Source organism: Mauremys reevesii, linkage group 5, assembly GCF_016161935.1.
Source record: "Mauremys reevesii isolate NIE-2019 linkage group 5, ASM1616193v1, whole genome shotgun sequence".
Taxonomy (NCBI): Eukaryota; Metazoa; Chordata; order Testudines; family Geoemydidae; genus Mauremys; species Mauremys reevesii.
The window spans coordinates 55,311,741-55,324,644 of NC_052627.1; positions in this window are offsets into that span (position 1 = coordinate 55,311,741).

Consider the following 12,904-nt stretch of genomic DNA (forward strand, 5'->3'; position numbering starts at 1 on the left):
TTGTACAGCTTCACTTTGCTTTGTACACTGTCTTCAACCGTAACAACAAGGAGTCCGGTGGCACCTTAAAGACTAACAGACTAACTATCTGTTAGTCTTTAAGGTGCCACCAGACTCCTTCTTGTTTTTGTGGCTACAGACTAACACGGCTACCCCTCTGATACTTGACATCATGTCTTTGACAGTGATGCCTGGCGGGTAAGTCAGCCCAGAAATTCCCTACTATGCCTATTCTTGAAATTTGATGAACATAATGGATTTAGTTCGTTTGCCAATACATTTTTGTATCTTACTTCTTTATGCAGAAGGAGTTTGATTTTTTTCAGTACTATGATCAGTGGTGTTAAATGTTGCAGTCCATATGTGGCCAAATTCTTCTGAAACTAACTTCACATGCACAGTGAACTAGAGACACAATGGGTGGAGAAAGGTCTAGCTATGTGGAACTATTCAAATGCACAAAAACTTATAAAGGTAAACTTGATAGGCTGAATCATTCTTTATTATTACAAGGAAATTATTCCAGTGACAACATCTGCATCCTTTCACTGCGGAATAAGCAAATCTTAGGCATAAAATGCTTTTTGTGAAATATTTTTGTTGCAAAACTCAGTAAAAAGCTGTTATTAAATTATTGTTAAGTGAATGTTCTTACATTCATTATGTTAGATGAGCAGGATGCTTATGCATCATCTGTTATGAAGTCTATAGACTTACAAGGTAGGAAGGGGAAAAAGTTCCTTCATCTCACATGCAGAACACTTTTTCTGGTATTTCCAACTGAGGTTCTGTCCTATGTCACCCTTTAAAAAAAATTACAACTTTATATAACTCAATATAGGTGAACTGTAGTTTCTAAAGTAGATTGTAGTCAAGTCATTGTTAATGCAGCCAAAAACGTCCTAATTAACTGAGAAAATAGGTCAACAAGCTAGTAAATATTTAAACAACTATCACATTTTATTTAAAAAGTTTCCTATGATGGCTTAGCAGTTGATGAATAAATTACAACTGCTTATTTCCTCTCTCACCATTTCTCTGCCTGTCCATGTTTCACATTATCAGATAGTTATAGCTTAGGAAGCTTAACCCTCCCATCCCCAACCTTTTAGCAGGCTAATTGGCCAAAGCAAAGGACACCAGAGTTGGGAAAGATTTAGTTAGCATGATGGAATTTGGTGGAGAGACGGGTCAAATCCTACTTTATTACATTCACGCAAATCCATTTTTTATTAGTACTGGAGTAATATTTGCATTGTGGTAGTGCCTAGGAACCCTAGTTATGGCCCATGCTCCCACTGTGTTAGGCACTTTACAAACACAGGACAAAAAGATGGTCCCTGTCCCTCAGAGCTTGCAATCTAAGTAATTGTTACCCTCCCCACCAGTTGTCCAATGCAGTGGTTGGTGGTGAGATTTGCACACCAAGAGTTCATCTAAGTTGATGCTGGGAATGACTAATGTGAATACGCGCATTTTGCTGGCCCGCTCAAGAGCCCATTGTTTTTGTGCTTCTGAATGATGTTTCTTTTATTATAATTGCTGTGAAAAAGGGTGTTAGTATGATTATTGATAATTGAATCTCTAATATTTAATACCTACATATAATGCTTTTCTTCTGTCATTTACAAATATCAGTACATTAACCTATTAAAATTAAAATCACATTTTGAGTAACAAGTGAAAATTTATTTTCCCCTCTCTCAACAAACTGCTGATATTAACATGGGGGTGGCAAAAAACTTGAATGTATGCCTTGGACGTTATTTTTACTACAGGATCCCACTTCTTACACCAGAAGTTGGCAGAAGGTGGTCTGTAAGTTGTTTTAGGGTGGCACTGTGCAGCAAAGTGATGGTGTTTGCATGAGGATCATTGGTGGAAGAGCAACAAAGAACAGGAGGTCAGTTCTAATAAGTATTCATTCCAAGTTGTAGCACCGGGCTACACAACTAAAGGACATCAAACACGATTCCTGTGCCACCTGTATTGGTTGTCCAAAGCCTTTGCAACAATCCTCTGATCTTATCTGCTCTACATTAAAAAAAATAAAAGCTTTAGCAATAAAAAATTCTTTCAAGCTAACCTCTGTACAGATACACCCATTCTTCTCCTTACCTGCTTACTGTAAATGTCTCTTCCCTGACACCCCCCATGCCATCCCTCTCCTGCCCATACAAACCACTGTTGCTCAGATAATCTTCCTGGCATGGTGATAGGTCTATTTTTGAATTTCTCCATTGGCTCACTCTTTTCCAGTGTCACGGTCTAACCTCAACTACAGCTCAACTTCCAGACTCTGAATAATTCTGCCCCTTACCGTTTGACATTGGGTCTTCATGCTATGCCACCTCTGCTCCACCTGGGGGCTCTTCAGCATTCACAGAATGCTTGGCTACCCTGTTGGCTCAGCTTTACTAACGTAGTGCAGGGTAAAGACTCTGGCTCCAAGAACATAGCACAGTCATGTTGTTTTTTGGGAAGTTGTTGAATTGGAGAAAACACCTGAGGTCCAGGGCCCAAGTACAGCTTAGCCTCACCAGTTCCAATGAAAACACACCTGGGGAAACTGTCTAAGAGACCCACCCTATAGGAAAGAATCCAGGGTGAAATTCTGAACCCACTGACATCAGTGGGATTTTTGCCATTGACTTGAGTGGAGCCAGGATTACCGCTATGGTCAAAATGTACTGCCAGTCCCCTTGACCCCAGCTACAACCATAATTCTGGTGGCTGGTACAACAAGGCTGTATAAGCTCTTGCTGATGAATGCAGTCATCAACAAAGGCAGTGTTATTCACAAACTGAGTTCAAATGAGCCCCCCCCCCGCCCAATTTTGCCAGTGTCACTGGGTATATCTACATGGCAAAAAACCCCAGACTTGCAGCAGTGAGTCTGAGCCTGGAGCAACTGATGAAGCCTTATGGGGCTTGTACTGCACTGTTCAAACTAGCAGTGTAGGCTTGGGCTGGAGCCTGGGCTCTGAAACTTCAGAAGGGAAGAGGGTCTCTGAGCCTGGGTTCCAGCCCAAGCCCAAATGTTGGCATTGCTATTTTTAGCACTGCAGCATGAACCCTGTGAGCCTGAGCTCAGGATCTGAGACTGACTGCATTTATTTATTTCTTTATTTTTGGCTGTGTAGAAATATCCACTGAGATCTGGCTGGAAGACTCTGCCAGCCCGGGATTGGCTCAGTTCTCCAGGCTACTCAATACAACACAGGCCAACTGAGGTGAAGCAGCCATGTTATTCTTATGGGACCTCAGACGCAAAAGAGGACACACACTGCAGACTAAAGCATTCAATGTGTTCATGCCATGCAAGTCCAGGGGCTGAGTAACCTGGGGGTGAGGTTTCCTCTCCTCCTATTTCCCTGCCAATCTGCCTAGTGCCCAATCCAGCTACTTGGTCTGGATGTTGTGCTGAGAAGTTGCCTTTATTTACACACAGACATTTAAAAATGCCCAATGCAAAGAGCTCTAGGTGCCCTGATCATTCTTTAGATCTACAATCACAACTGATTACCCAACAGCAAAACCTAATTGTATACAGCTAAAGCAACCCAACCAGCCAATAAATTAAAGCAGCAAAAACAGCCCTTTAACACCCCTCCAACCCCCCCTCCCAAAACAGACCCTCAACCTTTCCCCAAAGCCCTGTCAGATAAATGGCTTTTGCATCATGTTCAGAAGGTTATTAGTTTGGGCTGTTAATGAGTAAAGATCTATGTACAGCCCCATTTCAATTCCTTAACCCCCTCCCTGATGTGCCATGCTGTGAAGTCTTGTCTTGTCACACAGCAGCAGAGAAGCACCTTCTAATCTTGCTAGTTGCCTCTATTCAGCTGGGGTATCGCAATACTCCCTGCCTATCTGGACTTTCCCCCCTCCCTCCCTTTCAGTCACTGAATCACTTCACCTCTTCAGATCTCATTTCCAGAATGCTCTTTTCTCATTAGCTTATGTTTGACTATGTAAAGCATGCTGTTATACAGTGTCTGAAGGACTCTATCTCAAAGTACACTTTATTGTATATTTCAATGTATGCTTTGCTGATTTACAGTTGCTCTAGCGAACATCTCCCTTTCTTACCAGAGTGGGTACATAAAGGATGTATCAGCTCTGAGTAATTATTAGTATGTTCCAAGGTTGTGTTCTACAATCAAATAATGTGTAGGAGGAAGAAAAGACTCCAGTTTATCAAGCTAAGGTCAAATATCACAGATGGTCTCTCTTAATCTTCAGCTTGTAATATCCATTACAGATTGCATCTTCTAATGTCAAAGCATAATTTGTTGTTCTGAAACGTGTTGCTATTTCAGAGGCAAGTCAAAGATCAGAATCACTGAATATCAATGTACTCTCATGTACGTTAGGAAGTGGTGTCCAGGTACCAAGGACGGTAAGCTGTTGATGTAGAGGGATATGTAAAAAATGTGGCTTGCTGATCTTTATTATGCAAACACATGGCCTAAAGTGGAAAAATAATTAACCCTGTCAAGTGAAATGTCACAAGTAGTTCCCAACACTTAATGGAGTGCAAACGATACTTGTCAGACAAGTTAACTGTGATCTTCTCCTTTAGCTACAGCCCAACGCTTTCTGTAGAAATGTGTGTGGAAAGGATAAATGTACAACAAAAATATGAAAAGCTCTCCTATGGGAAAAGTGTAGCATATTCATCTCTTGTGATCAGCGCAGCTGTGCATTGAAGGTAAGGTATGGTCAAAGGTGTGTAGGCCAGAGATCCCAAAGAAACTCTCGACGAGATCTGAGGTTTTGCTCCATCTGGAGTGAGCATCCTCCTCCAGGCTTCCCTGCCTAAAAGTGGATGTAAATGTAATTTACACTCACTTTACCTGTCCACAGTAGTGTAAAGAGACCTAAAGGTACCTAAGAATCAGCTCCTAAATCTTTACTAAGGTGTTTAACAAATGACATTTTTGTGTACCTCTTTCCAAATTGAAATATACAAATATGGGAGTTGCAATGCTATATAATTATCTGTTATTTAATTCTAAGGAAGAGGTAGAAATAACCTAGATAGATTTTTGTACACGTAGTAGTGCAATTTGCTGTGACAAACTGAAATAATTGATGATAATGTACATTCGCCTATCTCCAGCTACAGCCCCTAACACAGCGGGGCCATGCTCTCAGTTGCAGCTTCTAGGCACTATCATAATACATATAATAAATAATAATAAATGCCTGCTTGACAGTCATCTCCCTAAGACATCTGCTATAATAAGGGCCAAAAGGTGGTTTCTTAGCCCTTCTGTCATTTGAAACAAGCCTGCCACAGGTTACGTATGTTGGAATTCTAGATGAACCTCATTGAACTGCATATGTGGATAACAGTTCCCCTAAAGAATGGTTGATGATATGTAAGTTCTAGCTCTACATATATCGATTACATTTTTAAAAAGTTTATTACAAAGAAATAAAAAGTTAGACAAATTGTTTGATTTGGGGGGTGTCCTATATCTATGAGATAAAGTAGAGCACAACCGTTTTGTGAAATATCCCCTCACTAGTGAAGGGAGAGTAATCAGATGCTCGGGGTAGGTGTGGGATAAAATTTAATACAGCTGAAAGTGAGGAGATAACACCAGGGATAGTACAGATCGTGCTTTGAAAGATGCTTGGCACTGTACTGCACTTCAGTTCTTAGCTGCAACACACTGGGCTGGTCCAGTCTTCTTCCTTTTGTGAACTGAGACTGTCCCTTGTGCAGCTGGTTTGTGATGTGGAGGATACACATAATTTAAAGTGTACAGGGAAAACACTACTAAGGCCATGTTAACCAGGCAATATTTGACCTCTTGTCTCCAGAGCTGAAGTGCTAGTTTGTTAGCTACTGTAACAATTTGGCCTCATTTGTGTAGTTTATCAGAAATGCTCCGTGTAATCTTAGCAAAGATAGGAGGCTTTAATAAAATTGTCCTAATAAATAATACTTAGAGCTTGCATGGCATTTTTCACTGTTAGCTCTCAAAGTGCTTTACCAAAGTAAATAAGAATTAAATTCCCACTTGACAAACAGGGAAACTGAGGCAAAGAAAGACTATCCTGTGGCAGAAAGTGCTCTGAGACAGATCTAATGATGTGCGAAGTGCCAAAATATGCTATGTTGTATTTACAATACACATACAGCATCCTTAAAACCAAAGACAAACTAACCAGCTTCTGACAGAATTCCATTGTATGTATTTAATCTGGGTGTGAATGTAATGCCCAACCTGGAGGTGAGAGACTAATGGCACTGAGAAAGTCATGTAAGTTTGCTCACAAGGCTGTGCCAGGCGGTGAACCTCAGCAGAGGCTGCTCTAGCTGTAGGCGAGCTAGGCAGCTGCTCCTCTGTCATGGGCCAAATTTAAGTAGTGGTGGGGGCAGCACACTAAAGTGTTGCCTAGGGCGACAGATTGCCTTGAGTGGCTTCTGCATCTCAATGCTAGCCTGTAACCACTTGGCTATTTCAGTCCCGGGAGTGTCTGTCAATTATAAAATTATGCTGTGATTTTATGATGCTGTCCAAGTGTCCATTATGGAGTACGATCGGAGAGCCTCAAACTAATTCTCACTTGCAACATAAGGACACAGCTTTTCAAGGCACTGAGCACCTCCAATTGAAAGGAGTGGGAGTTGAAGGCAGTTAGCACCTGCCAAGAGCATTCATTCCCTGGCTGGACTTCAGCTAGTCTTTGTACCAGGTCTCCAGAGATGAAAGTCACTGGGTCAGAATCTGCACTCAGTTACAGAAGTATCAACCTAGAATAAGCTCCACTGATTTAAACGGAATTAGTCTAGATCTTCACTGGTGTAAATGAAATGAAATATAAAGCACTGCATAAGATATTACTGTAATACTATATTATACAATTTTTTACCTAAACTCTCAAAATAAGAAGATACAAAACAGGATTTAGTAAGAGCTCTTACAGCTATATCAATTATTAACATGAAATTACTTTGACCACATATCTTAAGTTTGTTTATATAAGATGTAGCTTGTAGCTTAGTTTGTCCAACAGATAGCTTCTAGCTCCCCAAAACATTAGCTCTGGTTTTCCACTAGAGGGTAGCATTGGTAAATGTATCGTCATTGTGGCATCTTTCTGGTTTTTTTTCCAAACCACTTCAGTTCCAGCACACAATCTCTATTTTAAATGTTTTATTATAGTTAAAGAATTCTACAGTGTAAGGACATATAGAAGCAAAGCATTCTCCTTACCTTCTGGCAGCTTTCTTATGACAATATCAACATACCAGTATGAGAACTGCTATGTAAAATCCAAACTTCAGCCCAGACTTATTTTCATTTCTTTCTGTAAATGATATGCCATTATCATTCTGGAGCAGAGGGACAGGGGAAGAAGAAAGATATCATTTGGTAAAACTGTGAAAGCCACTATTAGCACTTTCTCACCTCTAGCTATTCTTTGTTGAGGATTGTACGCACTTACATAATGGGCTGGTATTGATTCACTCCTTTGAAAAGTGCCAAAGCAGCTCAAAGCTGTGGCCCGAGGGCTGTGCAATTAAAAAACATGATTTCAGGACCCGAACCAGTGTATTTATCTCAATCTGGTATTAATAGAGGAAGAGGAAAGCACTGAGATTTTTAATCAGCTACTCTGGTGATTTTAAATACAGTCTATTTGCAATATATTTCTTTGATTTTTCGGTTTAAATTACTGAATCTTGCAATACATTTGATATAATGCAAAACATTGTATTTATGAATACACAGAAGTCCTTGGTATACAAAGTGCAAAAGTCATCTGAAATTATCATTGTTATTTTCTCTCTGAAGAGAAATCATCCTAAGAGACAATAAAATATATATTTTTTTTAAAGTGGCAAGTGATCGAATAGCTTCTTCAATTAGCAACGGCTGAAGGGCCTACATTTATTTTAAATACATAGAGGGCTTGAGCCAAAGCCAATGAAAAGTAATTGACTTTGATGGGCTCTCAGTCAGGCCCATTGTGGTCATCGGAGGGTGAAATTCAACCCCATGCAGCTGGTCAGTGCCGGGGTGAAATCCTGGCTGCACCACAGTTAAGAAATGTGTTCCATAGAGTTTGTTCAAGTGTGGATTTCTCCCAAGGTCTATGGACCATTTGTGTCCCATCGGAGCCCTCTTTGGAGGGAAGAAAGGTGGCGCATAGATCTCGTGCTGGCTGGCTGAACAGGTCTGAATTTCAATCTCCTAGGCAAGCTCTCAGAGGACTCAGTTTGGTGATAATCAGGTCCATGGTCAGGGCTTGTCAGAAATATAATTATAAAACTGTTTATTAATATCCTCAAACATGATTGACTAGCCCTTATGGACATGTGTGGTCAAGGGCTCCAGAATCTTTAATAAACCAAAACAAAACAGAAAACAAAAGAAGTTGAAGAAACAAATCAAGGAATTAGTGCTAAAAATCCAGCCTGACAGACGAATCTTAATTCACATAACTTAAAAAAAAAAAAAAAAAAAAAGGTACAAGAAGCATCAGCCTAGATTTGACTCTTGACATCACTTCAAAGTAAAAAAGTCGCTGTTTGAGGTTATATTTTCCTTTGGGTGATTTGAATACAATAGCTATCACGTGAATTAATAAATATGGACTTTTAAAAAACAGATATTAGGTATAGTTGATAACCTGAAACAGTTCTGCTTATCTTGACAAAGCCTTTTAGGGGTTTTTAGTGTGTGGATCATAGAGCCAATAGACCACAGCAATTATGTCCATTGGATCAGCATGAGTTCTACTTTCACGAAAACGCCTTAGGAAATTTTCTCTGGGAAAAAAAGACTTTCATTCATGGAGAGCATATTTATGGGAAAAAGAAGTCTAAGTCATTTGAGACCAAGTTCACTATACAAAGAAATTATCAGGAAAATCTTTTTTTTCCAATAGATTTTTAAAAAATGGAAATAAAGCACCTTTATAACTAAGGGCCAGATTCTGTTTTTATAATGAAGATTACTTTACTCAAGTAGTGCCACTGAAATCAGAATCTGGCTCTTCAGTTTTGTTGTTGTTTTTATAAAGGAAACCATTTTTCTTTACTTAGGCTCATAATGTTTAAAATCTTTTATTACCCACTAAAATTTTTTCCATCATGGTGTAAGATGGTCCTTCCCAAATTTCACCCATACCACACAGTTGGTAGCTAGCAAACCCCTGAAGCCAAGAGTTAAGAAATGTGATTGGATTCTGAATCGCAACAACCTGAATGAACTAATGACAATTCCTTAATATTTCGAGTTTTGTTTCTCAATATTGGTTAATATTAACAAATATATCCAGAAATTTCCTATGTTAAAATGGCACTCAATTTTTTAAAAGTATAAAGCTTCGTTTCTGCAATCTTCCACATACATTACACTGGAACATCATTTTATGTGCAAACCAGAGCTAAGTAACCAGTTGGGATTGGATAAATTAGCAGAGTTTGTTTTTACAACAATTTAACAATTAACAATTCTTAAATATTATTTAAAAATCAAATTACATACCCAAAAGGTTAATGATTTACTATACCTTTTATGGAAAACTGTTTTTCACATGTAGTACTCAGTACCAGGTATTTTCCTGTGTTTAATTCCTGCCTTAGGATCTGTCAGAATAAACACCGCACTTGAAATTGTTTTTAAAAAATGACTTGATATCTGTTAAATGAGGTGATTTGCGGAACATCATGTGTGGTAATACTGCTGTATATATTTGCCTATGCCTTTCCAGACTGAAGAGCCAACATATGATATTATAACACCACACACACACACACGCACACACACACGGCTCCCACAGGCCACAGTATTTTTATTCTGTTTTCTACTGCTTCACAAAATCTCATGCATCACAACACAGCTATGCTCTTGCACTCCGAGGGGCCAAGAAGAGGGGAGTTTGCTAGAGTACAGTGGCAAAAATACAGGCACACAGTAGAAGTACTGGTCCCCTTGTTGCCAGCAGGGGTGTTAATGTGCATGTGCGGTGGTTTTGACTCCCACTTGGAAAGATCACAGTGTTTAATGTTCATAGGCAGTTACAGCTGAGCTGAACAGAAACTGCCTTCCCACATTAACACTAAATGAACAGCATCCAGCACAGTTATCATATTATCTGCTTGAAAATGTGTCATACTTACATTTCAGTACAGTATTGTGCTTCTGGGAGATATTTTATTTATTGAGGCAATAGATCTAAACAGAGATGATAGATCCAATTCTCTACAGGAGGCTCAGGCAACTCTCAGCCAGGTACTTGAAGGACATAGCGTGTGTGTGTTTTGAAGGGGAGGGAAGTGGGGCTGAGGAGCCACATACTGTACATGTCATGTATTCTGTCTCTCTCTCCACCACAAGGCACCGTTCAGTAGTTACGTTAAATATTTCAGATAAATAGTGTTCTAAAAGATTTCACTGAAAAAGAGTTTTCTTAATTATTAAAAAAATTAAAGCCCCTTTGGACTTTCCCTAGCGATGCAATATCATGAAATGGAACAAGATGCCGTTTGCTGAAAACCTTGGTGAACAGACACTGTGTAGTGACTCATCAAGCTCTTTACATCACCCTATGTCAGCCCCAGAAACATCAGATGAAGGCTTTGATGCAGGAGATATCAAAGGGGATCTGCCCCCTGCTTATTCTGGGCCAGATGCTGTCCCCCTTACTTGTGCTGAGTAAGAAATCAGTAGGATTCCTTGCAGCATAATGACTGCTAAACATCTGGAAGAATGGCAGAACCCGGCCTTCAATTCATAGTGTACTGACAATTGGAATTCTTCATTAGAGAATATTTGGATTCTATACTGAGGTGGCCAGGTGTCCTGATTTCCCAGGAATACCCAGGTTAAAGAGGGACATTTTGGTGGATGTAATTATGTATTGTTTGTATTGCAGTAGTGTCTACAAGCCCCAATCAGGAATCAAGGCCCCACTGTTTGTATGTACAGTGTCCAGTGCAATTAATGAAAAGACAGCTTTTGCCTCCAGAAGAGCTCACAGTGTAAGTACATGATGAAAGAATACAGGTGGATATAACAAATAAATAGGGAGAGCAAAAATAACTGATTAATGTAGTAAGCAGCAGACACAATATACTAACTGCCTAACTACTGGCAAGTGCTTTGTAGGCATCTCAGCCAACGGTGAGTTTTAAGATGAGAGTTGGAGGATGACTTTTTTTTTTTTTTTTAATTCCCAATTTCAATATAACCACTTGACTTGAGGTTTCCTGGCCAGCAACCACCAGGACTGAGATGAGCTTGGAATCCAGCTGTTCCTACTTTGGTTCCTATAGGGCACTTCCCCAGTGAATTCTCCTGCAGGTTGATGTAATGGAATCCCAGAACTGTGAACGATGGCTCCAGACCTAAGGCCAGGACACTGAAATATCCCACTGAAATATCCTGGGTTGCTTCTGGAAAAAGGGGAGTTGAGATGGGTCAGTGAGTTCCTTAAGTTCCTCCGTGAGGCACAACTTCCTTCCTCAAACTCCTCTTGGGGTTCTCTTATTCTGGGTTGTGGCCAAAAGTCACAATCTAGCCCTAAAATGACAGAGATTTTAGTTATGAGGACAAGTTGGTTTAACAAGGAGTAATTGGATGATATTAAGAAAAAATTAGGCTGCACATCAGGAAAAATCTTCCTGACATTAATATCCGTGGAATAGTCTCCCAGGGAAGTGGTGGAAATGCCATCATTTGGAACAATTAAAACCAAGACTGGCAGTCATAGGTCTCACCCCCACTTAGAGCTGTTGGGTTCCAAAATGGGGACCTGCACTGGTTTCCCTCTAAACTAAAAATCCTAGTTTAGATCTGGTAAAAGCTGCCACCACCCAATCAGGTACGTGGATTGGGACACAGTCCTTCCCCAAAATCCTTGGGGATCCCAAGAGCCCCAAATCCATGGAGTTCTTACACCCAGGAGAAATAAACCATTCCCCCCTGCTTCCTCCCCCGTCCCTTTTCCTAGGAGAGATACCGGGATCTACTACAGAGGAATGCCTCCCCCTCCCCTTTCCCTGAGAATCCACTCAAGGAAAGATCAACCAAGTCCTTTATAGAAAAGATTTATTAAAGAATAAAAAGAAAGTAACTTGTCTCTGTAATCCAAGATGGAACAATACACAGGGTCTAAATTTATTAATCTCTGGAGAGAATCCCCCCTCCTTTCTTTCTCAGTAAAAGCAAAGTAACAGCAAACAGGAATAAAGAATTTCCTTCAGCAAACACACAATTGCAAATGTAGAAATCAAATTATAAGACTAATCCACCTTTCTAATTAATACTCACTATTGAATAGTAGGAACTACTCCAGGAGAACTTGGAGACATGTCTGGCCTCTCTTAGATCCAAAAAGAGAACACTCTAACAAAGAACACAGATAAAGGCTTCCCTCCACAGAGATTTGAAATTATCTTGTCTCTGATTGGTCCTCTGGTCAGGTGGTCATCAGGTACTGCATGTTAACCCTTTACAGGTAAAAGAGACCTTAACCCTTAACTATCTGTTTATGACACTGGCCAAAGCATTAGTGCATGGTAAACAATCTTGCTCTAACTGGGAGATGGACTGGGTAAATGAACAAATCTGTCTCATCTACAACTGCTAGGATGCAACAGAGGAAATAGATAGAAACAGACCGCTCAGGAGGAATTATAGAGTGATGCTGACTAGAAACTGACAAAACATACAATTTTCAATGAATGGAATTTCACTCTCAGATTTTTGGTGGGTTTTTTTCGATGTGATTTTGAATCTCTCAGTACTTTCTATAGTTCCTTCCTGCAAAATGCCAATTTTCATATAATCTCCCCATATTTTTGCATTTTATCAATGAAATATCTTTCTTTATGGACAGTCCACTTTTTTATGTAAAAAGAGGCCCACTTCTT